A 25,873-nucleotide genomic window follows, 5' to 3' on the forward strand; every position below is an offset into this window, starting at 1 on the left:
GTGTGCCATCTAGTAGCGGAAAGCTGGTTTTCCATGTAGTGTTAATGATCACCAATTCTAATTTCTTTGTCAACCTGTCTCCAACAATATCTCAGGCGTTAGTCTGGTTAGGGATACCTTTCTCAGAGCTGTTACCTGTCTCTAGCTAGATCGCGTTATATGGGAAATCAAGGAGAAGATGATCCCTGCCTCCTTGTCATTATGGTAACATAGACTACTGAATGGTTATCTCCAAGTTGTTCCTTGCCTTGGCAAGCTTGGTGCATAGATTATGAGTGTGTGACGAGCTTATTCCAGATCAGGATGACTTCATTATTGGGTTGACAGTGTTACTCTTCAAGTGTGATTATCGAAGTCAAAATATTGAATATGAAACTACTTCCTGGTCTAGTCTTGATGGTTCTTCTACCGTAGTTTCCATTATAGGTTCCTTACCCACATATCCAGCCAAAAGTGTGTGTGCTTGACAGAACCTATAATCTCCACTCATGATTGTAGGTTTAGTGGCTATATCTCCTAATTGAATTCATCTTTTTTGTTTTGTGTCTCCGACGGGATTTAGAATTAATCAAGTTGGGTATTGCTTGTCTAGATTTTCTTCCATTCTCTTCATCACTAAAGACCGAGGAAGATTTCTTGCCTTCTCTCTTTAAGCATATTTTGCTTTTGGGACGTAAATAACATCTAGAATATATAATCAGGTATATTTTGGGCAATAGATTTAATGCTAACAGATCTCGTACAGGAAAATCTTTGTTATCACAATTTCACAAGATACATATATATTGATTAAAATTGGAAATACCTGGGTAATCTTGTTTTTGCTAGTTCATATCCATTTATTTTTTAGGGTAGTTCAGCAGTGGAATTCAAACTTGGATGTAGTTTGCCAGTTCTTAAGACCTTAATCAATAGAACACCGGTTAGGAGATGTTATTTGGTTCAAGTGGAAGGCTCTAAAAAAACAAAAAGAAGTCCAAAAGGACATGGATAGAAGTAATGAGAAAAGATGCCATGATTTTTGGGCTTATTGAAGGTATGATAAGATAAAGAAAAATAGAGAAACATGATTCACATAGCCAACCCCAAATAATAGACGATTCAAACTTGGATGTAGTTAACCAATCAAACCTGCACCTGATTCCTCCATTATTCAAAATTACATTTTTCTGTTTCTTGGCTCTTTTAAAAATTTTAGAAAGTGTGGTGAAGAGGGACTGTTGATTTTCCTCTCTTTTAACAGACTAAATGATATTGGATGCATGGAGCCAGTTGCAAAAGCGGAAGACAACAAGCAACAAATATGCAAATTACGCATCATTTGATCTGTTATCATTTTTCAACAAATAAATGGGTATTCTTTCTTAACCAGCAACAGAAATTATCGAAGTTTTCTTTTCTTTTTTGTCAAACTAGCAAAAGAATATAATATCATGTTCCTTTTGATTTATCTGTTCCTTTTTTCTTCCTCATTTTTTTTTTTAAAATGACTTGCATTATATTCTTATGTTACACACATGCATAAAGACATGTCATCGAAATAACGTAGAGCACTCTTTACTTGAATAATAAAATCCTCACATGAATATAAAATTATGGCCTTAGATGCATGCAAACATCCATACAAATTTTTTGTGACCCAAATAACATCAACAAGCTTGTCCTCCAGCATATTCATCTTGACGTAAGTGTAATCTTCCCTATTTTGCCCCTGCATATTCATCTTCATTTAGTTGTGATCTTCCTACAAATTTATTGTGACCCAAATAACATCAACAAGCTTGTCCTCCAGCATATTCATCTTGACGTAAGTGTAATCTTCCCTATTTTGCCCCAGCATATTCATCTTCATTTAGGTGTGATCTTCCTACAAATTTATTGTGACCCAAATAAACATCAACAAGCTTGTCCTCGAGCATATTCATCTTGACTTAAGTGTCATCTTCCCTATTTTGCCCCTGCATATTCATCTTCATTTAGGTGTGATCTTCCTTATTTCTATGCTGTAGACAGAAATAACAACTGTATATGCTCTAGACAGGTGTCAATAAGCTGCTCCTTCTATATCTTCTTTTAATCTAAGTGCCGTTTTTGGTATCTCTATACTATATAAAAATCATATCTACATATTGTCAAGCTTGAACAATTCTCACATCTTCACATGGGTGTGATTTTCTCTATTCCTATATAGTGAAAACCAATCAACCCCTGCTCTCTAGGCTCAAAAGATTAAAGTTCAAATCTTCAATCTCATTCTTTTCTGCAGTTTGAAGAAGCTGTAAGGTTCAAGCCTTCCTAACCGCATGGCCCACTAATTGGATACATTTGATCCTAAAACGTACTATTTGCTACATGGCCTTCTTGAGGCTCTCGATCTCTATATTTTTGCTGACACACAAGCGTGCGAGGATATAATTCAATAATTTCCTCCCTAGAACCATACCTCTGATTGATATGACAAATCGCCTTTTTTTTTTTTTTTCTAATATAGGAATGGTGAAAGCCTCTGGAAAACTTGGGATCCTGGTAGACATATTCTATTTCTATAGATGGCTTTGTGTAGACATATTCTATGGCTACAGATTTAAACATGGTCTCCCTGGAGCTGAGAAGAAAAATAAAGGACAGCGACAAAGGTGGGGTATGAAGAAAAATGATGCCAATCAAGCCGATACCTTAAACAAAAGTGAACTCCCTAATCTATATAAAGAAATGGGTAGTGGCCTGTCTTCCTTACTGAATTAACAGAAAAAAAAAAATTTAACAAGAGAGGAAAAAAAGTATAAGAAAATACTTATCCTAGATGAAGAAAGGTGGGATGGGGGAAATCCCTTGGATACAGGTGAAGCCTTTGGTTGTGGGGGAGAGGATTGCAAGTGGTTGTATGTATGTATGCATGTATGTGAGAGAGAGGTGCCAGTCCACTATTTATAATGGTGGAGGCTGAGTTACTTTACCTAACCAGTTTGACTAACCATAGTTAGCTAACATTGTGGTTCACTAACCACTGTCGGATAAGACCCAATGGAAAGCAATATTTACTCTTGGCATGCCTGTCTCTATTTTCAGTAGTTAAGCCTGCTTGGGTTTTCACACTATATGACAAAGACAGCCTGTAATGGCAAAAATTAGGTATGCCATTGATTTACAATTAAGTTATGGCTAAACTTTGTGTAGTATAACTAAATGCATTTACATTGTATTTGTCCTCATATATGTATTCTTGACCTATGGAAATTTTTTCTAATAATAGCGTCTATGTTTTACTTAACTAGTTTAGCTGTGCCTTTTTCTTGCAGTAGGATATACATACTTTTGAACGTTAAAAAAAAAAAAAACAAAAAAGCATATACATGCTTATGTGGGAAAATTACCCATACTGTTATCATAAATCTATCTAAATATTTATGTTATTACTACTACACCCGTTTTTTATCCGTTATTACAAGTTTCGACATTTTTTGAAAATGACCAAATTATCCTTTTTGGAATTTCAAGATCTGAAATATTTTTTAGCGTGGGTGCCTAGATATGAAAATTTTGTATTTTCAATATCCGAAAATCCTAAATTTTCGGATTTTTACGGTCTGAATTTGTTTCTCGCAGCCCAAGTTTTTGTCATGTTCTTATCGTATTTTAAAGGCTACTGGTAACACTACAAATTTTTAGTAATACAACAAATTTCCAGTAGCTTCTAAACATTTTCGGACTTTCAAACTTCCAATTTTTTTTAATTCTAGGACATTCATAATCCTATATTACAATGATTTCAGTCTTTGAAAAACCGAAAAGGATACTTGAAACACAACAAATTTCTAGTAGCCTCTCGACATTTTCGGACCTTCAAAATCGAAAAGTTTTTAATTTTAGGATATTCAAAATCCAAAAATATAGTTGTTTCGGTGTTTGAAAGACCGAGAGGGCTACTGGAAACACAACAAATTTCCAGTAGCCTCTCGACATTTTAGGACTTTCAAAATTCGATTTTTTTTAATTTTAGGATAGTTAAAATTAAAAAATATAATTATTCCGGTGTTCAAAGACTGAGAAGGCTACTGAAAACGCAACAAATGTCCATTCTCTTTCTTTCTTGGGCAATTTTGGAAAAAAGTTTTGGCCACAAAAATATGAATGTAATTAACTGTTGTTTTTGGTAGATTTGTAATAATGATACATATAATGAATTTATGCGTCATTTCCTTTTTTTAGAAAGAGAAAGAGAGATTGGGTTTTTAGAGAGAGAATGGAGAGAATGGGTTTTTAAAGAGAATTTTATTTTATTTTTTATTTTTTAAATATGGGGGGCGGGGGCTTCTAAATGGGACGGGTCGGGTAAAAAAAAGTCTGTGCTTACCGGGCCAGTCAACCCGATGGCAAGTTTTTGGGCTTTCCCAGGTCATTTTGAGCAACAAACCTGATAATTTTAAAGACTTTTAGTCTAGAGTGTGTTTTGTGCTCCCACACTACATATTTACCGTTTCTTAGATTTATATCCTTTTAAAGCCTATGTATAAAGTAAGTACAACTTTTTCTAAAGTTGGTTACTAAGTTGAGGTCACTTCTGTAAATGGTATGGAGAAAACTTATTTTTCTTTTTTTAATGAAATTGGTTGCTAGGTTGAGGATATTTTGCTCGGGTACTAAGGATGCTTTCGAATGAGGTTGAGGTTGTATCCAAGGAAGTGAATTCAGTATACAACACCGAGGGTTTTTGTATTAGATAGTTCAAATGCTTCAGTTTTGATGAGGTTGTATCCAAGGAAGTGAATTCAGTATACAACACCGAGGCTTTTGAATTAGATTGTTAAAATGCTTCAGTTTTGATGATTGAACAACACAACCTCTGTATGAGAGCATAAGATACCCCACTAGCATGTGTTATTTTTCATTCGATGCCTGATCATCCGGAAATTGATGACCTAGATCAGACTTGAATCTTTTGTTGATTGAGTTGGTCACTAATTCCAAATTCTGGCATCCGGAAATTGATGACCTAGATCAGACTTGAATCTCTTGGTGATTGGGTTGGTCACTAATTCCAAATTTTGAACGCTATTGTCTTCCATCATGATGATCAAGTGGAAGATCCCAACTTCCCTTTCCAACAGCAAAGGGGAGTAACAGAAACAAGAGTGAGGGAGAGCAGCAGAAACAAGACATGATCTGATCTAGGAGATATGTCCCACTTAGGGAATTTAATGTACAAATCTTTTATTATTGGTATTTTTATTTCCAAAAATACCCCTTCTCGAACTCCTTCCTACATATTTATTTTGATCCTTGGTGTCAAATTCAAATATTTTCGACCCTCGAAGAGTCGAATTGGCTGCATTTCAAGAAATAAAAAAAAAAAAACTGAAAAAAAAAGGTACTTACCCATAAAATTTAAAAAATTTCCAACTATTTTTAAATTTCCATCTGTCAAATTCCCTAAGGTCTATGCTCTTTTCATGTGCATCATAGGAATATCCTATAAGGCTAAAACACAAGAATCATGCCCACATATCATGTTGAGTCTAGGGTTTCGGTGGTACCCACCAGTCAGTCTTGTTGTGCCTCCTTTGCTCTCATCTCCCGAAAGCCATTTGATTGGACTACGACAAGATATCAAAAAATTTATGCTCCCAAGGGAGTATTCTGACCATTTACTTCTATGAGTAAAACCCAATTTAAGAATATTTTTAGTTCTACGGATTTTAGAGATGTAACATCTTCGATGTAGCTGAGTAACCTTAAAATCTCAAACTTCTAAGTCGAATTAATTATGTTTTTAAGAAATACAGCGTCCCAAAATTGAACAGACTCCCAAAATTTTGGAGGGTGAGAGCTAAGTGGTGAAGAACTCAAAATCCAAAAATTCTTTTTCAAGAATAACGATAAGATGATGCTGGTGAATCTTAACATTTCTTTCGGATAGAAAAACTCCCTCTTAAGTGGAAATTTTACATCAGAGAAACGTTTTCCAAAGGGAGCATGATACAATCCCATTTTATGGCCATATGGACCTCAATAGACGTTTCTCATAGAGAGAGAGAGAGGGGGGTTGTTTTATATAGAGTGACATTTTTGTATTTTAGAGAGAGTTGTGTACTTGTGTTTTGGAGCAGAGAGAGAGAGAGAGAGAGAGTTATATGGAGAGAATGACAATTTTGTTTTTGGATCGTTGGGATGCTAGAGTCGATATTCGCGTCGCAAGAAAAAGACATGTATAAGGAAAAAGGTTTTGTTCCAAACAGCAACTGCACTTCTTCGTTGCTTGATGCTCTTCTATTGAAATCATCATGCACACAGATTTCAAAAAGAGAGAAAGAGACTTAGGTAGATAAAGAGGGGAGAGAGAGGGAGTCTTAGAGAGAGAAAGAGAAGGATAGAGAGAGGAAACAAAAATATTCCCTCCCTTCCTTCTCTCCCCTGCAAAAATGATTCACCAACCTCTCTCTCTCTCTCTCTCTCTGAGCTTAGTTCCTCTTTACTCTCTCTCTCTTTCTCTCTTAGTCCGTCTATTGGAAATTGGGACTCTCTTGTGTATGCATTGGTAATCTCTTCTTCTTGTGCAATTCTTTTTGCTCTATGCATTCTTTAGACATTAGTTTTACCAGTCATTTGCCTTGGAATGTATGCATTGTCATCAGTTTTCTGTACTCGTTGGTTTTACAGGGCTTTGAAATGCATGGGTTATGTTAATGAATGAGAGCACTGTATTTCTGCTTCCTTTGCAACTTTCTACTTTCTATACACATTGGTTTTACTCTTTATTTGATTTAAAATATGTGCATTATTATCATTTTTTGCGTGCCTCTTTGTTTTACTCGGCTTTGAAATACATGTATTTTGTTAATGAATGAGAGCTATGCATTTCCGCTTCTTCTGCAAGCAATGTGCTGGGGCTTGCCCGAATCCACTCGAACTCATATGACTAACTCAACTCCAGTTTCTGGCAATTTAGGTGTACTAGTTGTCAGAAACAAATAAATGTTAAATAAAATTGTAAAAAATGCGATTGTTTTTTTCTAAAAAGAATAAGAAAACACCATCATAATGGTTAGAAATACTCATTTATAAGATTTTGTTAGTTGTTAAGATCATTTAGAAACATTCATATTTTTTTCCTTTTCTTAAAATTTTCTGAAATATTCAAGGCATAAATCCACATTTTCAATAATCCATCTTTTAATACATGAATCAAATTTTTGTATTTCTGCTTCTGCAAGTTTTTGATTTCTATGCACATTGGTTTTGCTCGGCATTTCCTTTAAAATGGATGCATTGTTAGTCATTTGTGTAGGTGTGTTTGTTGTATTGGCTTTTGAGATGTATGTGTCTTAAGGAATTTACCCAAAAAAAAAATGATTCGCCTTAAGGAATCAAATTTCTGTATTTCTGCAAATTTTTTATTTCTGCGCACATTGGTTTTACTGGGCATTTGCATTTAAAATGTATGTGATGTTAGTAACTTTTTTATGATTGTCTTAGGGAATCAGATTTCTGTATCTCTGCTTCATCCGCAACTTTCTACTTTCTACGCATGTTCGTTTTACTGAGCATTTGGTATTATATGTATGTGATGTCAGTAACTCTTTGTATACTCGTTTATCTTATTGGCTTTTGAGATGTGTGATTTGTCTTAAGAAAACATATTTCTGTATTTCTGCTACTCATGCAACCTTCTGATCTCTTTACATGTTGGTTTTGTAGTGCATTTGCTTTAAGATGTATACATTGTTAGTAAATTTTTATGCGTGTTTGTTTTACTGTTTTTTATATGTATGATTTGTCTTAAGGAATCCGATTTCTACTACTGCAACTTTTTTATTTCTACATGTTGGTTTTTCTATGCATGTGCTTTAAAATGTGTGCAACATTGGTAAGTTCCATACTTTTTAGTTTTTGTGGGTTTTGAAATGTGTGCATTGTGTTTCAGGCACCATGGTGGCTCCTAAAAGCATTGCTTGTAGAACCGGTTCATGTACTCGCGCTTCTGGTTTCTCCTTTTGCTATGGAGGGAGGGAAAGGGTTCGAGTTGTGAAGAAATGCCATGTAGCTAAAAGCGCCCAATCTCAATCGAAATCATAATTCATAGGATATGCAGCCGAGGTAGAGACTGGTTCTTCACAGTTTTGATTCACTTATGATGGTTGATGTGGACTTGTGGAGAGAGTGAGACAGTAATGATATGGATTATAAGATGTCAAATAATGATGCTGATGGTACGGTTAGTTGCCCAATCTGCATCAATGAGGAGGTGCTCATTTCTTCTTCTTGTTTTCCTCCTCTTATTCCTCATTCATCTTAAAGCCATCTTCATCATGATGATCATCATCAGAAAATTTTGGAACATCTTCGTTCCTCTCAAAAACCAACTCTGTTTCAGGATTCAAGCTTTCATTTATCGGTGACGCTTCCTCCACTTCTTTTCTCTAAGAAGTAGAATCGAACACCCTCCTAGAATTGTTTTCCTCCTTCCCCAATTTTTCTTTGAGTTCGAATGTGAGCCCTCTTCCATTTCTGGTTTTTCCACCATCACCTTTGCCTCAGCCATGGCATCATCGTTCTCATCATTCTGCTCATCGTCGTCGTTGTCGTTGTCGTCGTCATTGTCGTCGTCATTGTCGTCGTTGTCATCATCACCACCACGATCATCCTCATAATCATCATTTGACATCTTATAATCCATATCATCTATCATCGCCACAAGAAGAAGAGGAGGAAGACGAAATGGAGGAGGAGGAACGAGGCAAAGGTGGTCTTTGAAAGGAGGGAAGAAGATGTCCCCAATTGTCCTTGTAGTGATGACCACAATGAAGAAGGCTTGCATTCTAAAACAATGGAGGTTTCTGAAAGGAGGGGAGAAGATGTCCCAAATTGTTCTTAAAATGCAGACCACGATGTTGTGAATGATGAAAAGTTGGAGGTTGCACAGCCAAGGAAAGAGGGGCTGTTTTTTTAAACCAGTTGAATTGGTGGAAAAAAAAAGATATCACGAGAGGATGGTACTAATGATGGTACAAAGAGTTAAAAATGCTGATGCATTATTAAATGTTATATTGAATACCATTTGTCAAAAGCAAGAAAATTTACCTCCAAAAAGGACCCCCAAAGAAGATGTGAAGAAAATTCCTCAATTTTCCTTGATGCAAGACAATACAAACTTTCCCTTGAATTGTGCAATCTTTATCAAAAAGATCATTTTGAGACACTTTGTTCTTAAGGATTGTGTCGTGAATGGGAAATAGAAGCAAAACAACCTTATACTCCCTAAGCCTAGGAATCTTATCACGGATTGAGCCATCATGCAAATGTATAAAAGGCTCCACCATTTTCCGCAGAATACTCAAGCAAGCATCAGAATCCTCTTTCCTGCCCTCAATTATATTCCCAATCTTGGTCGTAAAAGCGTATTCTATTCAGGTTGCCCTCTTTTCTTCTGACAAATTATGCAAGCCAAAATGGATGATTTAGGGAACTAGTTTCAAATATGGCATCAGTAAAAAATGGTCGTACCAAGTGCAATGTATTGCAGAGCTCTTCAAAATTATTATGAAATGGAGTTCCTGAGAGCATGATGCGCATTGAAGTTTACACCTATGTAAGAACCTTCTAGATATTGCTAGCCGGGTTTCTAGTTGCATGACCCTCATCTAGGAATAATAATCCTGATTCTTTAAATATGAGCTTTGTACCTCCTTGTATCTTCTTTCATCTTTTGCTTTATGCTCCTCCATTGTCAACTTTGAAAACAATTCATAGCTTATTTCAAGAGTGCTTCTTCATTTGTTCCAATAATTTATCTTCATCAAACACAACAAAGTCTTGTCAGGCGTATACTACCACTATGTCGTGCATTGCAACATCTTCCTCGCCAAAAAAGGCATCTATTTTGAGGATATATAAAGAAAGGTCAACCTTCCATTTTTTCAACTCTTCTCTCCATCAGCACCTCATTCTAAGAGGTACAACTAGCATTGGCTTGCAATCTGAATACAATTGCATAAATGATTAGAGAAATGCAATGGTTAAAAGGGTCTTTCCAGTGCCTGGAGCATATGAAATTACATAACCACCAATACCTTCAGAGCCTTCTGGTTTCAGTTTATCAAGAGTGACCCCTCTTGCTAAATTATACCAAAGAAATTCAAAACCTTCAATTTGATAGTTGTGCATCTCGTTCTTTACACCAGGGATCATGTCCCAGACAGTTCCCTTTGACGGTCTTGAATAATTGCATGGAAACACATTTACTTCTTGAGAAAATGCTGCACCCAACAGTGAGGCATTACCCTCTTCATCTGAATTTGTCTTTTTGGATTTACGGGCAACATTTGTCATCTGCAAAGACCAAACGCATGATGGGTAACACAAAATATCATTTTGAGAAATGTGTAATTGAGCTCAATAGATAGTTGGAAGATTACTTCATTCCCTACACAAATGCTTCATCACTGACTCAAAGTTGCATGTACTTACAAGTGGAGGTAAAATACATCTAATCTCCAATTGAACATGATGACAAAATTTGCATATAATACCAATTTGATCATCAATTATATATTGGTGACCTCCTTCACTGCACGAATTGAAAGACTTGTTCTCAGCTTCTGGCAGATTATTGGCAATATTTGAGTTCATCAGCGGATTCACAAAGAATTGTCAAGTAATTTTAGATTGAAAAAAAAAAAACACATTCTCATGTTTCCTTGACTTCCCGATATCTAATCTCCAATACAAACTTTCCCTTGAAGTTCTACTTTGGAGAGGATAATGAGAGCAATAAAGAGAAGGAGAAAACAGTCGAGGAACACGAGTTGGATAAGCTATGGTGGGAGTTTGATTTTGTGTTGGAATGCTAATCCCCTGGAAATATCAATCCTTCCACTGTAAGTGGTGTATAATTTTCGATCAAAGTTTGAAGCTGATCTATTTTTCTGTTTTGAAACTTTTGTTTTCTTAATCTTCATACTGTTTGTTGTAGAGTTTTTACTTGGTTTTCTGATTTTACATTTTATAGAAGTTACATCTCTTTCTATGTGCAAACACACATAAGAGTAGATAAACTATCTTGCAGCTACTGTTAATTTAATTTGGTGGCCCCTTTGACTGGATTTTTCTTTATACTTATGCTATCAGCTCTAGGGTTTTCAGTTACTTGGATAATGATTTCAATTTTCAGATACATTATCCTATATTGCCATGTTAGTTGGGTTAAACTTAAGTACTTGTGTAGTATCATCAATGTTGTGGTGTTGGTAGTGTAAATTAATGATATCCAAGTTACATTTTTGTGAAGCTAAACCGTTTTACTAATACAAAAGAAAACATTGAATTGAACCCATAATGACTAAATTTGTAGCATTAGTTCACATCATATTTTGGCATTAGTTGTTTTTGTTATTTCTAGTAAGGCATGAAAGATACTCCTAAAGGTGATTCATGACAGAAGAAATGAGCTACATGCAGACGAACAGAGATGGTGTTCCTTCTGAACTAACTTACAAAATATGTTGGGTCCCACAAAATTCTTAGTTTGTAGTTACATTTAAACGGTTAATAGGGTGGTGTTTGGTCTTAGTTAGTATTTTCATTCATTGTTAGCTAGTAAAGAGGGAACTCCCTAGTTCTATGGGGCCTAAGAGATTATATATCAGGAAGTGTTTAGGAAACATGAGAATGCATTTTCTTTTTTTTACAATGTAAAGTTACTTCACATTTCTTTGTTAATCTGCAGATGAACTCAAATATTGCCAGTAATCTATCAAAGGTTGAGAGCATGTCCTCCAGTTCATGTAGTGCAGGGGGTCACCAATATGTAACTGATGATCAAATTAGCATTATATGCAGATTTTGTCATCATGTTCAATTAGAGATTAGATGTGATTTACGTCCAGTTATAAGTAAAGGCATATTTGAATCAGTGATGTAGTCTTGTGTAAGGAATGAAGTAACTTTTCAACGATCTAAAGAGCTCAATTACACTTTTCTCACTATGATATTATGTGTTGCTCATCATGGATTTGTTCTTTGCATATGACAAATGTAGCCCGTAAATCCAAAAAGAAAAATTTATATGAAGAGGGTGATGCCTCAGTGTTGGTTGCAACATTTTTTCAATTTGACAAGAGACATCAATCTTGAGAAACTGAAACCATAAGGCTTTGAAGGGATTGGTGTCATTTCACATGCTCTACTGGAATGACCTTTCTAACCATTGCATTTCTCCAATCATTTATGCAAATGTATTTGGATTGCAAGCCAATGCTAGTTGTACATCTTAGCATGACGTGCTCATGAAGAGAAGAGTTGAAAAAATAGAAGGTTGACCTTTCTTTACATATCCTCAATATAGGTGCATTGTTTGGGGAGAATGATGCTGCAATGCACAAGATAATGGCTTATTATACGTCTACCAAAGCTTTGATGTGCTTGATGAAGATATATTCTTGAAACAAAAGAAAAAGCATTCTTGAAATAAATTATGAACTCTTTTCAACGTTGACAATGGATGAGCAAAAAACAAAAGATAAAAAAAGATACAAGGAGATACAAGAGATCCTATTTAAAGAATCATGATTATTAGTCCTGGATGTGGGCCATACAGCTAGAAACCAGACCAGCAAGATCTGGACGGTTCTTACACGTGTAAACTTCAAGGCGCATCATGCTCTCAGGAACTCCATTTTAGAATAATTTTGAACAGCTCTGAAATACAGTGTACTTGGTAAGACCCTTTTTTGCTGATGCCATATTTTCTACAAGTTCCCAATATCATCCATTTTGGCTGCGTAATTTGTCAGAAGAAAAGAGGACGGCTAGAATATAAAATGCCTTTATGGCCAAGATTGGGAATAAAATTGAGGACAGGAAAGATGATTGTTGATGCTTGCTTGAGTGTTCCGAGGAAAATTGTGGGGCCCTTCATACATTTGCATGATGGCTCAGTCCTTGATAAGCTTTCTGGGCTTAGGGACTATAAGGTTGTTATGATTTTGTTTCCCATGCACGACACATTCTACAAGAACAAAGTATCTCAAACTGATCTTTTTGATAAAAAGTGCACAATTTCATCCGTGGCCATTCTTCCTTCCCTACTAAAATCCCGCTCTGAAGATGATATGCTCAAATTCAAGTTGGATGACATACGACTCAAGTGGGAAGAGGGTGTGAAGATAGGATTCGTGGTCGATCTAATTCGACTAAGCAATGTAGCCAATGAGAGGGTTTTGATATTCTGCCAATATATCCCTCCATTGCGGCTTCTCATGCATCACCTTGTGTCTTATTTTGGCTGGATGGAGGGGTGTGAAATTCTGCAGCTAGACGGAGATGCTAGGGATGTGGAACTCTGTTAATACATGATCCATAAGTTCAATGACCCCAATAGCGAAGCCAGAGTTGTTCTTGTATCGATCAGAGCCTGTTCAGATCGGTTAAATTTGTTTTGAGGCATTGAGAGTGGTCTTACTTGATCATGTTTGGGACCTTTCTGCTTTAAAGCAAGCCATCTGTCGGGTATTTAGGCCTGGATAGAAGAAGATTGTCAACATTTACCATATAATAGGCCTGCATGGATGAGCTGCTTATCAAAATCAGTTTTTCGGTCTGCGGAAGAGCACAAACAAGAGCAGAGTATTAATGGGATAGATATCGACGATGAGATACTGAGGCAGTTATTCGAGAACAAGAGATGTATGTTTAAGGGAATCTACTAGATGCACCTTGTAAGTTTTGAGGACTTATTTTTCTTGATGCACCTTGAAAATTTTGAGGACTTCTTATTTTTTCATCTTGTTTTCCCTTGGGGGGGTTTGGAGCGCAATGTCATGGCCTAAGTTTGTGTCATGCTCTCGGGTAAACACTTATCTGTTCGATCGTTTTTTATTTACTATTAATGATCGTTGTCGGACATTGGTATTTGGAATAGAAGTTCTCTAGATTGGTGTCCTCTTCTGTGTGACTTTAAATTGTCACATGAATGTAGAAAGGAATTTCTCATGAATGTAGGAAGGAATTTCTCAGGTGCATTTGTTCTCGACTCTCTAGGCATGGACTAGAAGTAATTCTTCATTTATCACTAAATATTGTAGCATGCAGTTATAGAGATTATTCATAGAGATTATTCATGTGGATTATAAAGAGATTTTTTATCAGCCGTACTTTAAAATTGTTGATTTGTCAATTGCGAAATTGACATAAAATCCTGCCTCTTAATAGTTACTACAGCCACACCAGTAACCAATAACAAAATGTTGTATTTTTTTGTCAAATTGGAAAAATGGCTAATCTTTGAAGCTTGTCATTGGCAATGTTTCTCCAAGTGAATTCTAAAATAGATATTCTTATATTCTTGAAATTTATGCAGTTTAAAGATATATTGGACTGACATACAATTCGAATAAATAAATAATGTTTTGCATTTTTCATATGCTAGTTACTTTGTAACTTTAGAAGTGTTTTTGCATAATCGTTGAACTCTCATATAACCAGGACACTATTGGATCGTAAGGTGGGTTTTCTGTGTTGAGATACGTTTGACTGTTTTCAATTGATTACTTACATTTCAAAAACAGATATTTAGGTCAAGGATCGTGCTCTATGCCTTGGCAGCATGATTGAAAGTTGGGAAAATTATCTGTTATATTTATCGTTATTATAATATCTATGTTATTAATATGATACCTATTTTTTATCTGTTATTTCAACAATTTTCAGTAGTTTTTTTAAATGACTGAATTACCTTTTTTTTATTGGAATTTCAAGATCCGAAATAATTTTTAGCTGGGGCGCCTTAGATACAAAAATTTCAGATTTTCAATAGCCTAAAGTCCTAAAGTTTTTGGACTTTTAGGATCCGAATTTATTTTCCGGATTTTCAATATCCTAAAAACCTAAATTTTTGGATTTTTAATATTCGAATTTATTTCCTGGCTGAGTTTTTGGTTTTTATCGGATTTTAAAGGCTACTGGAAACACAATAAATTTCAGTAGCCTCTCAATATTTTCGGACTTCAAAAATACATTTTTATAAAAAATTAGGACATTCAAAATCCGAGAAAAATAGTTATTTCAATGTTTGAAAGACTGAGAAAGCTATTGGAGACGCAACAAATTTCAGTAGCCTTTGAACATTTTAGGACTTTCAAAATAAGGAATTTTTGATTTTAGGATATTCAAAATCTGATAATATAGTTATTCTGGTGTTTGAAAGATCGAGAAGACTACTGAAAACGCAACAAGTTTCTGTTCTATTTGTCTCTTCGGCAATTTTGAAAAAGAGTTTTGGCCAACTTGAAAATGGATTTGTATGTAATACACACAAATATGATTGTAATTAACCGTGGTTTTTGGTAGATTTGTAATAACGGTAAATATAATGGATTATGCGTAATTTTTTCTTTTAGAAAAGAGAGAGATTGAGTTTTTAGAGAGAGAGAATTGAATTTTTAAAAAGAGTGATTGGTTTTTATAGAGAGAATGAGTTTCTAGAGAGAAAAAATGAGTTTTTTTTTAAAAAAAGAGAAATTAGGTTTTTAGAGACGGAGAGCATGGGACATAAACTTGTTTATTTTTTGCTTACTACAAACAAGTTTGAAAACTGAATATTTTTTTTAAAAAAAGCTTCTAAATGGGCTGGACCGGGCTTTTCTTTAGACAAAATTTTATCGGCTGGGTCAAAAAGTCGTGGCTTACCGGGCCAGCGGGCTAGTTTCCGGGCTTTCTCAGGCAATAAATGGGATACTTACCTTGTGAAACGACAAAAACCAAGAGCTTATTATGATCTACAACGATGCCTCATCACCCACGATCCTATGTGAGTTACCATACGCAGTAGATACACCGTTAAAACATATGGAAAAATAACCTCTGCTCCCTCTCCGAAATTTTTATGGTTCACAAAAACCCTTTTGTTCAAGTTTTTTTTAATTCTTCTTACAAATTTGATTTTTTTATTTTACAAAATGCCAAACCCATACGTTAGTCATTTATATATTTTGTATGGCTTGATATACAAATTTTATTGATGATGATGATAACAATATATTAATTATTCATCTTTTATAAGTATTTTGATCAATTTTTTAAATAAATAAATAAAAAATAATAGTAAAGTTTAAAAGATTTTGATGCAATTGTAAAATGGGTCATAATATTTTAAAAAATTTATTTTCTTTCTCAAGTCTAAATTTGTAGAGTGGGGTCCATGGAGGTACAATTAGTTTTGGACAACATAAGAGAAAGGGAAAGGTGTTGACTATTAGATGGGTTTGGCAATTTTGTAAAACAAAAAGATGAAATTTGTAAACAGAACAAAGAAAACGTATTTTGGGGGTTAATGGTCCCAAATTTTTATATTTGAGAGAGTATAAGGGATTTTGTTGAGCCCAATAAGCTAATGGGGATGGAAATTTAGGGGGTAAATGTCATTTTCCCTAAACCTATTTACACATGCATTCAACCCCTAAGCTGTGTGAATGTAAAATAGAACCTCACTTTGAATCCTGATCGGGAGAGCATTTTGGGTATCAGAAATCTCCATGATGGCTCTAAAATGAATTCCCAATACGACTTAAGAAATTTGGTGCTAAAAAATGATGCAGATCTTGTCGATCCTTAAGACTTAGTTTTAGAGTGAAATGGATGGTCTTGATAACGAGTTACAATATACACTAAAATTAAAGTGTGAAATCCTTTTTTTTTTTTATAATGATCGAGTCCGATATAATTGATTTCAAAGGTTTTCGATGCCAAAGCTACAATTTTGGATGAGTTTTGAGGTAATGCTTTACTTATTTTGATAGCGCTACTGCCCTATCAAAACATTTTATAATAACTAAACAGTAGAAAATGCTATGCTGTTTTTTTAAGGCGATTGATAGTCATCCGACTCTCTCTATCTTATTCATCCATCCTGACTCTCTCTCTCTCTCTCTCTCTCTCTCTCTCTTGAAAGTTGAAACCCTGCTTGTCATTTCTCTCTGTTGAAACAATGATATTCGTCCATTTCACGTACTCTTTCTCCAGCAAGGGTTGAGGTTAGTCTTAAGGTCTCAAAATTATTAGGGATTTAGGACAATCGCTCTCTTTCTCTCTCTAAACGATGCTTGAAGGGGAATTAAGGGTCTCAAAATTATTAGAATAATGAATTTGGATGGGGTGTTTTTTCACCATTTGTCAGGGGCCAAGACGATAATAAGTTATCAAGTAAGGCATATTCGAATATGCAAACACGCATAAAATGTCATGCAACCCCTTTTGATGCTTATTGTCAAACCTTTTAAAGTGTATTTCAATCTTTTGTCTCATGTGATGACAAAAATATATAATAAAAATAAAAGTAGTGGCTATGGGGATCATCAAGCATAGGTTATATTTAAATTTGTTTGAAAAATGTTGAAAATGATCAGTTGTAAAAGTTGGCATAAACTTGTATTGCTCCTTTCATAGTCTTCAATCACTAAAAAGACAATCTAAATTTATTTCAAGAAATAAGGAGTTAGGTGAGTTAGCTTTTAAATAAAATTTAATAATGTCTTTTGTTTTTTTTTTTTTGGGTTATTTAGTGGAGAAGACAGGCTCCTACCTATTTTTTAAAGTAGATTAAGAGTTAGAGTTTTTGGAAAAAGGCTATGATGATAATGATGTGGAGGAAGAGTAAGATTTTTTTATGGTGTTAGTGGGGTAGTGTTAGTGGTAGGATGGAAACCACAATACGGTGAATAGATATGGAAATCTCATGTCCGGTTGGCTATAGAGGTAGACACATCATCAAAGGAATAAATTATAAACAAGAGAGAGATAGAGAGATGTATGTGTCGTTAAAAACTTCGTCATGTAATTTGGCATGGGAGTATTTTGACACCGACTGCTTGCCATTTGGTACGCAAAATGCACTGGGACCAATTAGCATTAAATAACCCTCCCACCTAATCACATAAGGGAGTTTTTTAGCGTACCAAATACGTCTTAAAAGAATATAAGAATACAGTAAAATCATTTACCTTTTTATATGGCCAATGAATATCAACTTAAGTGGCTATTGGTATCTCATTAAGAAATTTCAAAGATTAAAAAGGAGTTTTCAAACTATGTGATATATCAAAAGCTGTCAACAAAATTTAGAGTAAGATGGTTATAGGTGATTGTGACAGCATTCCACTAAAAATATACCCTTATAATGACTGTATAGATCAACGAGATTATACTACAGAAATAAGCTATCCTTTAGGCCAAATTTTTTGTAGATACGTAGATCTCACGAGGTTATTGAAAAAAAAAAAAAAAAAAAGTATTGAATTGATATAAAAAGTTAAAAAATGAGTCTCTGCTGTGTTTTTAGTGGGAACAAACTAGTGTTCAAGAAGTCGTAGTTAAGTTTTCAAAATTATGTTTTCAAATCAAAGAACTCTTACAAATTCCCTATCTAAGCAAATCTCACACAATAGAATTCGGGCCTTGGCTAATAAAATCTATTTTCATAATTTATATATTAACAAGGAAAATAAGCTCTAGAGAGTGGTAGTCACGATGACAGTTGCAACAATATGATGCTTGAGGGTTTCATTTTCACCTAGTCTCATGTTAACATTGAAAACAATTATATATTAGCAAGGATGAAAAAGTTTTTTCTCGAGTTTTTATTAAAATGCATTTTCCTTCTAGAGTCCATCTTAGATATGGATTTTGAAGCTAAAATTTCAGGAGTTGATAATATCAATCAGTACGATCAGGAATCTACAAAAATAATTCAACATTAAAAATATAATATTTTGAAAGAACGCTCCAAAGTCAAAATTTAAGTTTGAATTTATTTATTTATTTTAGGATTTATTTTTATTCTTTTAGATTCAACATCATAGTAGTGGGTATTATCATTTTTTTTTTGTTTTTTATCTGCAATTTTGGAATCCACCTATAATTAGTAGTTGATCATTTTTAGAAAAGAAGGAAAAAAGGATTTTGATTTTTCTAACACTTAGATTTCACCATTTAAAAACTGGACGGTCTCTATTCAATCTCATGACATTGTTTTTTTAAAGCGTATGGAGAGTACAATTAGGACGAAGTTTCTTTATGGAGAAAGTTCATAGAGAGTCGAGGCTTTAAACAATCAAATTAGAGCCCATCTCAAACAATTTCATTAGAAGTGGGTTTTTTTATGCCCAAATATAGGTAAATTGATCATCTTGACATCAAGATGCATGAGCATAAGAAAAAAAAGGATTTCAAGTTTTGAAAATAGTGCAGCTTGTAACACATTTTTAGACTGTCAATTTTCAAGATTTTTAAATTTTTATAGATCCGCTCGATTTATATTATTTTTTAAACTTAAAATTTTATAATTAAAAATAAAAATATATTTTAAGGCTATCACAAAGATTTCCAGTATTCAAACCAAATTTCTGATTTGAACATGCGTTTTACTTTGATTGTTTTGAGCCTCACTTCTATACAAACCACACCTTTTTTTATTGCACTTAATCTATAGGTTGAAGATATTCCATCTAAAAAATTTGCAGTCCTAAAATTAATTCTTGGTGGGGTTTTACCCGAGGCAGTAATGGAGACTACTCCTGCGAGAGTAGAATATCTTTTGGAATAGATGAAACTGCTCAACAAAATCCCTCCTATAACTTAGTTATAAGCCCTATGGCTTATACAATAAATAAATAAATATATATATAAACTAACAAGGCCTCACATTGGAGAAGGTGAGGTGTAGTGGCTTTGTCGCATATATATAAACTAACAAGGCCTAACATCGGAGAAGGTGAGGTGTAGTGGCTTTGTCGCATTTGTGTGTACTTGGTACGACCTTATCAAACTTAAATCCATTACGTCTTCATGCATTGACCTTTTTAAACTTGCAACTTGCAAGTTCATATTAATGAGAGTGAAAGGGATAAAGTGAGTCTAATATGAGCCAAGTAGTTTTTTTTTTTTAAAAAAAAAAAAATTTAATTAATTGCAAGTTGATATTAAGGGGAGAGAGAGAGAGTTTAATATGAAACAAGTATTGTGGGTGGAGAGTGTTTTTTTTTTTTTTTTTTTGAGGTAATTCATTGGAGGAGATGGACTCTTACTTGTTTTTTCAAAAAAAAATTGTTTCATACGGGCTGGGCAGTATTTCTACATACACGATCTAAAAAGTATAAAGCATCCATCTTAAAGATGGATGCAAGTAGGTGTTCCATTTTAAAACAATGGAAACTAAAGATCCAAATGTTTTTTTACTAGAATTATTATTTTTAGTTTTTAAAATTTATTTGTTTTTTCATATTTATGATATCTATGTTAGAGATTACATGTCCTTAAAACTTAAGGAAAATTGTTACATGCGGGCTGGACCGCATTTTTACACATGCAGTCCAAAAAATATAAAGCATCCATCTTAAAGATGGATGCAAGTACGAGATGGATGCAAGTAGGAGTTCCATCTAAAAATAATGGAGACTAACAGTCCAAATGTTTACTACCTGGAATTATTATTTTTAGTTTTTAAAATTTATTTATTTTTTCATATTCATGATCTCTATGTTAGAGATTACACGTCTTTAAAACTTAAGACTTAAAATCCATCTCAAAAATAGATTTCTTATGAGGCCCACATTTATACGTATGCAGGCTTGACCGTATAGAAACCGGGTCCTTTTTTAAATAGTTTAGGAGTTAGTTTTTTTAAGGTGTTAGTGGGGTGGCGTTAGTGGGGTGGTATAAGTAGAAATGTAAATCATAACGCGGTAACTAAGGTGTGAGGATTCTACTACTACAAACCTAACCCCTTTACTAAGATAGAGAGTTTAATATGAACCAAGTATTGTGGGGTAGAGAGAGATTAATATGAACCAAGTATTGTGGGGTAGAGAGAGATTAATATGAACCAAGTATTGTGGGGTAGAGACCGAGAGTGTAATATTAACTAGTGATTTAAAAGGCGGATTGGTGATCTAGATTGGGCACCCCAAAAACTATCTCAATAAGTGAATTGGCAATCCAAATGACCATTTTATTCTATGAAAAAATATTGTGAACCAACGAAAAACCAGTGAACGAGTCAAAAACCTGACTGGATAAGTGAATCCACAGCTCTAATTACCGTTTTACTATAGAGAATTGTCGTTTTACTATATGAAACTACCGATGCCTTTCTAGACTCGTCTAATTTTTTTTGGCTAAGTATTTAGACTCATCTATTTTTCTATATATATATATATATAGAATATGAACCGGATGATTTTAAAAGGTGTGGTTTCTATAAGGTTGCAACTTTAAACAATCCAATTAAGGCGCACCTCCAAATTTTATCATAACATGTAATTTTGTTATAAAAAATTATTAGGATTATCTTAAAATCTATTTTTATATCTAATTAGAAAATTTTAAACTCTAAAAATAGTAAAAATCAAGGAGATCTATAAACATGTGAAAATCTTGAAAATGGACGGCCTAGATAATGTGTTGCAAGATGTACTATTTCTAAGACTCAAAAACTTTTCTTTTTTATATTCATATATCTCGATGTCGAGATGATCAAATAGAGAGTTTTTCAACATTAAAACAACTTTTTCGATAGATTTTTAAGGTGCAGATGTAATTCTACATTTTAAGGTTGGCCCCATATATGAACTTTTTCCTTTTTTAAATAAATGAAGTACAAAGCAAGTATTGTGGGGTCGAGAGAGAGAAAGTTAGTTTAATATGAACCAAGTATTTTGGGTTGGAATGAATCAAATTATAAAAATGCAAGTGGGATTAAAGAAATTTTGGTTCCTTATGGTTGACTATAAGTTGTGCAAAATTTCATGAAATTATCGAGTTAAAGGAAGGCTTATCCAAAAGCGCCTTTTTCAAAGAACACATTTTAGATATGGGTTTATCATAATTACATTCTAAGACATTCTACATGTATTTTGGCTTTAAATATATGATTTTGTTGCTCAAAAAAAAAAAGTACAAAACTTGTGATTCGAATAGAATTAAAATGAATGGTGATGGATGGTTCAAAAATAGAATTTAAGATAAATTTCACGATCATGATGGTCAAAATTATCAGCCTCTAAAGTTTTAGCTCCAAAATTCATTTCTTTTGAACCATCCATCACCATTGATACAATTTGCACCATCCATCACCGTTCATGATAAATTAAAGTCACAACAAATTAATGCCAAAAAAAAAGGAATAAGTTTATATAAGGTTGCAACCTTCAAATGTAGAATTACAAATCTACTTCAAAAATCCATTGGAAAAGGTTATTTTAATGTTGAAAACACTCTAATAAATCATCTCTATATCGAGATATGTGAATTTGAAAAAAAAAAAGATTTTGCATCTCAGAAATAGTGCATCTTGCAACACATTATCTAGACCATCCATTTTCAAAATTTTCATATGTTTATAGATCTACTTGATTTTAACCATTTTTTTATCTTAAAATTTTATTGCAAGATATGAAAATAGATTTTGAGATAATCCTAGTAATTTTATACACTAAAATTATATGTCATTATAAAATTTGGAGGTGCATCGTAATTGGATTGTTTAAGGTTGCAACCTTATAGAAACACACTCGAAAAAAAAAGATTGTACCTGTATAGTATAAAAAAGTTAGAAAAATATTATAGAGTGATTTACTTGCGGCCCCTAGAAAAGTTCAAAAAATACAAGATGCTCCGTTTATACCTGAATATTATAAAGAACGTCGGTCAACACGTGTTTTTTTTTTTTTCAAAAATGCTCCTCGTCCGAAGATGATATATTCAGACCAAATTTAAATTTTTTTTTTTTTATTTTTTCTTTAGTAGAGTAGTGCTCCAAGTTTTACGAGCAGGCCTAGGCCATCTCAGGTTAGAATCATCGGATCAATCATTCTCTTCTTTTTTTTTTTCCCGTCGAACTTCTTTATAATATACAGGTATAAACAGAGGTTTTCCTAACTCGTTTAGATATGAAGTTGAAATCTTATATATAAATTCAAGGCTATAATAATTTGCACCATCTATTTTAATTAGATAGTGTAAATTTGACATAACGTTCATCTTAAAAAATATATCTTATTTTAATAATCATAAAAGGCAAATCAACATATATTATCGAACTAAAGTACACAGCTACATATCACCTTCTATAAACCCCATCAAAGCAACTAACTTCACCATGGATGGACCGATGTTTTAAAACCCAGATTGGTGGTGCGAATCATTCACACAAAGATCTATATTGGATTGCTGAATTAACAAACTAGATCAATCCGAAACGTGATTAAAAATAAATAAAATTAAAATTAAAATAGGCGTTTATAGGGTGGAAATTTAGAGGGTATAAAAAAAAAAAATTAAATAAGCTTAAAAAAGGAAAAAAAATATATATATATATATACATATATTGGGAGAATTTTAGATGGGAACCTGACCGGGACCCATACTTAGGGGTGGTAACGGGTCGGGTCTGACCTAAACCTGATCCAAAAATTAAAATATCTATATATTTAACTATATTTAATTATATCTTATATATTGAGACCCGAAAAATATTATTGGACCCAAACTCGGACTAGGACATGACCCGCCAGGTCCAATTTCTATACCTATACTCGGACTTAGATCGCGTCTACCTCTCGGGTCCCGGGTCGGGCCATGCCTATACGATGGTAAAATCGATTCTATCCCGACCGATTCTTATCCAATTAACAATCCATATTGAAAACCGTGGGGTTCTAAAACACTGCATGTGACAAATCCACCTCTCTCGACAAATGTTAAGAACTTTGTTATTGTAAAAGCGATTACAACATGCTTACATCATTCGAAATTACCCCCCTTTTGAAAGGGAATCTTATATTGAGTTTGCTTTTCATTCGAAATTACACCCCCTCTAGGAAGGGAATCATCCATTGAGTCTGCTCCCCTATAAACATGAACAAAATAATCATACTATCAAGAACCTCACTCGAAATATATTTGAGTTTTTTTGTTACACCACTTAATCATATTTATTGAATCTCATTCTATCGAACAAAATACTCCCAAGCCCCTAAATTTAAAAATATTGAAATCATTCTCCTATACCAGCTTCGCCCAGATTACCAAAAAAAGCTTACCTCATAAACATAAGCTTGAAATACCCGGATTACCAAAAGAGTATCCAATCTCTCTCTCTCTCTATTATGGTGCAACATCACAACACCATGGCCGTGCTACACCCTACAATTGACACACGACGAAAATGGTGAGAATTGCAGTCCTCAAAATAAAAATTCAAAGAGGTATCGTACCACGGAAATGGAACCTTGTGCCTTGCGCCCCCCCCTTTTTTTCCATTGCTTTATTAATCGAAAAGAAAAATTCAATGATGCTAAGATGTAACTTGTCCAAGAATAAACAAAAAAAAAATAAAAAATATATATAAAAAAGAAAAAGAAGAAAAGATCGAAGATGCCCACTTTGCATATTGTTGTCACCCACTTGCACATGTATCAGGACTTTGGACAAAACCCTAATTTAAGTGGGGTATCAGGACTTGGACAAAACCCTAATTTAAGTGGGGTATGCTGTTCAACCCTATCTCATATGTCTTCATCACTTGAGGAATAAAATACAAAGAATATGAAAATGAAATAAGTTTAAAAATAGAAACAGGAAAGTGATATAAGCATAAAAGTATCTACATGTAATCTCTTGTATAATATTCTCTTATGAAAGCCGTACACTAGTGATTCGAAAACTGACTGGAATGAATTGCCGATCCCTACCGGATTGGACTGACTCTCTAGTGAGGGAATCGGTCCACAAAAATTGTAATTGGTCTTTCTAAATTTGCAAAAAATTGAAAATTTTGTTAGTAAATAAAATGAACATTTATCCAAATACTCGTGAGAGATTGTACTATTTAACATTTTACCCATATCTTTTGATTTAATTTTTAAAATACCTTTTAAAAAATACATTATCATGACTTGGAATCAATGTTGTCAAATTAGCTTTGGAGCCTTCTTCAGTTTGGTAAAAAAAATGAAGTAATTCGGTGCTTCGGCTGATTCAGAGGAAGACTTCAAATTTTTTAAAATTTAGTATAAATAAATTTTATATATATATATATATATATATATATATATATATATATATTATATAAATAAAATAAAATTTTGAAAATACATTTATATAGCTATTTATTTACTTGCCGAAAAAAATAATAGAATATGCTTATATTTGGATAATGGACGGTGCAGATTATATTAATAGAATATGCTAAAAAAAAAAAAAATCTAAAGTCAGATATTTGAAAGGAGTCACACATTAAAAAATTTCACGAATTTATAGTCTAGTCCATACGAAATCTGGTTTCCGTCTATCTTAACGTGTGGGGCCAATATTATTTACCATTATCATCAGGACCTTTTTTTCAACTTTTAAGAATCGATTATAGTGCCAATATTACTCTTAACATTAATAACTTGAGAAAAAATACAATATGTTAGCATTTGGGTTCCATACAGTTTGTTATCCATCCTCAACCGTCAGTTGTTCGTAAAAGCCCGGTTGGAGGTACTAGCATAGTGTATGAAACCCAATGCCAGCATAGAGTGCAAACCCATGAGAACATTTGAATGCCAATTTTAGGTAAATTGTACCGAATTTCCTAGTTTCTTTATACTATAATATCTCACATAAGGTGAGCTTTCACCTGAATTTGTCAAGCGCTGGCAACAGGCCGGACTGGGCTGACCCTACCCCTAGCCCATCTTTGGTCCGAATAGGGCTAGCTTAGGCCGACGAGGCCATAGCCTTGGCCCTGTCCGGGCTAGGTTGGATATATCCAAAAAAACAGGGGATGGGGTAGGCTTGGCCGGCCCAACCCAGCCCTTGGGACACGTTGTGTGGCACAGGC

At 33.9% G+C, this 25,873-nt stretch overlaps 1 long non-coding RNA gene across 1 annotated transcript; it reads left to right on the forward strand.

The window, feature by feature from the left end:
• Positions 1-1,243: 1,243 nt before the first annotated feature.
• On the forward strand, positions 1,244-9,168 carry LOC148780651 (uncharacterized). Its single transcript, XR_016040318.1, has 2 exons — positions 1,244-1,354; positions 7,922-9,168. It is a non-coding gene; the product is annotated as an uncharacterized LOC148780651 (long non-coding RNA).
• Positions 9,169-25,873: the final 16,705 nt, after the last annotated feature.

The sequence above is a fragment of the Amborella trichopoda genome, chromosome 9 (genome assembly GCF_054954075.1).
Source record: "Amborella trichopoda isolate Santa Cruz 75 chromosome 9, AtrichopodaSantaCruz75HAP2 v2.0, whole genome shotgun sequence".
Lineage (NCBI taxonomy): Eukaryota > Viridiplantae > Streptophyta > Magnoliopsida > Amborellales > Amborellaceae > Amborella > Amborella trichopoda.